Source organism: Oryx dammah, unplaced genomic scaffold, assembly GCF_014754425.2.
Source record: "Oryx dammah isolate SB20612 unplaced genomic scaffold, SCBI_Odam_1.1 HiC_scaffold_14, whole genome shotgun sequence".
In the NCBI taxonomy this organism is placed as follows: Eukaryota; Metazoa; Chordata; class Mammalia; order Artiodactyla; family Bovidae; genus Oryx; species Oryx dammah.
The window spans coordinates 1802453-1805261 of record NW_024070198.1 but is presented as its reverse complement, the minus strand read 5'-3'; positions in this window follow the sequence as shown (position 1 = coordinate 1805261).

The window sequence follows — 2809 nt, the reverse complement described above, 5'->3', positions numbered from 1 at the left end:
ATGTCTGGCTCTAGACGAGTGATTACACCATTGTGATTATCTGGATCATGAAGATCTTTTTTGTACAGTTCTTCTGTGTATTCTTGCCACCTCTTCTTAATATCTTCTGCTTCTCTTAGGTCCATACCATTTCTGTCCTTTATCGAGCCCATCTTTGCATGAAATGTTCCCTTAGTATCTCTAATTTCCTTGAGGAGATCTCTAGTCTTTTCTATTCTGTTCTTTTCCTCTATTTCTTTGCATTGATCGCTGGAGAAGGCTTTCTTATCTCTTCTTGCTATTCTTTGGAACTCCGCATTCAGATGCTTATATCTCTCTTTTTCTCCTTTGCTTTTTGCCTCTCTTCTTTTCTCAACTATTAGTAAGTCCTCCCCAGACAGCCATTTTGCTTTTTTGCATTTCTTTTCCATGGGGATGGTCTTGATCCCTTTCTCCTGTACAATGTCATGAACCTCATTCCACAGTTCATCAGGCACTCTATCTATCAGATCTAGGCCCTTAAATATATTTCTAACTTCCACTGTATAATCATAAGGGATTTGATTTAGGTCATACCTGAATGGTCCAGTGGTTTTCCCTACTTTCTTCAATTTAAGTCTGAATTTGGTAATAAGGAGTTCATGATCTGAGCCACAGTCAGCTCCTGGTCTTGTTTTTCTTGACTGTATAGAACTTCTCCATCTTTGGCTGCAAAGAATATAATCAATCTGATTTTGGTGTTGACCATGTGGTGATGTCCATGTTTAGAGTCTTCTCTTGTGTTGTTGGAAGACGGTGTTTGCTCTGACCAGTGCATTTTCTTGGCAAAACTCTATTAGTCTTTGCCCTGCTTCATTCTGCATTCCAAGGCCAAATTTGCCTGTTACTCCAGGTATTTCTTGCCTTCCTACTTGTGCATTCCAGTCCCCTATAATGAAAAGGACATCTTTTTTGGGTGTTAGTTCTAAAAGGTCTTGTAGGTCTTCATAAAACCGTTCAATTCAGATTCTTCAGTGTTACTGGTTGGGGCATAGACTTGGATAACTGTGATATTGAATGGTTTGCCTTGGAGATGAACAGAGATCATTCTGTTGTTTCTGAGATTGCATCCAAGTACTGCATTTCGGACTCTTTTGTTTACTGTGATGGTACTCCATTTCTTCTGAGGGATTCCTGCCTGCAGTAGTAGATATAATGGTCACCTGAGTTAAATTCACCCATTCCAGTCCATTTTAGATCGCTGGTTCCTAGAATGTCAACGTTCACTCTTGCCATCTCTTGTTTGACCACTTCCAATTTGCCTTGATTTATGGACCTGACATTCCAGGTTCCTATGCAATATTGCTCTTTACAGCATCGGACCTTGCTTCTATCACCAGTCACATCCACAGCTGGGTATGTTTTACCTTTGGCTTCATCCCTTCATTCCTTCTAGAGTTACTTCTCCACTGATCTCCAGTTGCATATTGGTCACCTACTGACCTGGGGAGTTCCTCTTTAAGTATCCTATCCTTTTGCCTTTTCATACTATTCATGTGGTTCTCAAGGCAAGAATAGTGAAGTGGTTTGCCATTCCCTTCTCCAGTGGCTCACATTCTGTCAGACCTCTCCACCGATTTTGATAAGGGTAGCATTAAACTTGTACACTCCACATTATATTGAATCACTTTGATTTTGGCTGGCAGCTTGATTTTAGCTCCTATATACAAAACATACACACATGCATGTGTACACATAGAAGAATAATAGTCATTGTACCTACAAATATTAGCACAGTCTCTTTAGTATAAGAAATTTAGGTCATTACCTTCTATTGTTACTGAGTCCAAGCTCATAGTGCTTGCCCTATGACAGGTCAATAAATCAAGAGACAAACTGTTGGGTCAAGGAATGGCAATTTTATTCAGAAAGCCAGCAGACTAAGAAGATGGTGCACTAGTTTCCCAGAGAACCATTTTACCTGAATTAGAATTAAGGCTTGTCTCAAAAAAGGAGGGGATTTGGATGATTATTTCAAACTTCCTGGTACAGGAATCCTTTGTTCTTATAGCTTTACATGTAGGTCTAGTCACAATGTTCCTGTAAACCTCCAACAAGACAAATGTTATTCTCTGTTCTGCAACTTCCTATTTCTGTATGAATGGAAACATGTTATACCTTCAGATGTCAGAAACTTGAGAACAGGGCTATTGTGTATATTTCAGGTTCTAGGCAATATTCTTTTATAAAGGTACAAAGACAACACAACCAAGCACAGGCAAAAGAGCAAAAAGGTTACAGTTAAAAGAATAGGTCCATGGAGTCAGGTTTGTTCTTCTCTGTTACACTATCAACAATGACATACCAAAAAAAAAAAAAAAAAGAAGAAGGAGAAGGAAATGGTAACCTACTCCAGTGTTCTTTCCTGGAGAATCCCAGGGATGAGGTGCATGGCAGGCTATAGACTGTGGGATTGCAAGAGTCAGATATGACTTAGCAACTAAACTAAGCTACTACTAAAAAACTGAGAGGTGGGCACTTTTCTGTTTTTCTGAGCAAATCTTATACTCAGGATCTCAGAGCTAGCAGCTAATAACAGCAATTGTTACTCAAAATAATAAAAGGTTATTTGTCTTTTACACTCACTGTTCTCCTTTTGAAAGGTATTTGAGAGAATCTGAGTGTGTATCCTTTCCCGAAAATTCATTTGTGGTTAAACTCATATATCTGGAGGAGTTCATGCTCCTTTCTTCACACTGAGAAGCAGCAGCACTGATCAAAAACCAAAGCTTTTACTTTCTAATTTAAAGACAGAAATAATTGTATTCAAAATCTTTGTCATATCTCTGCA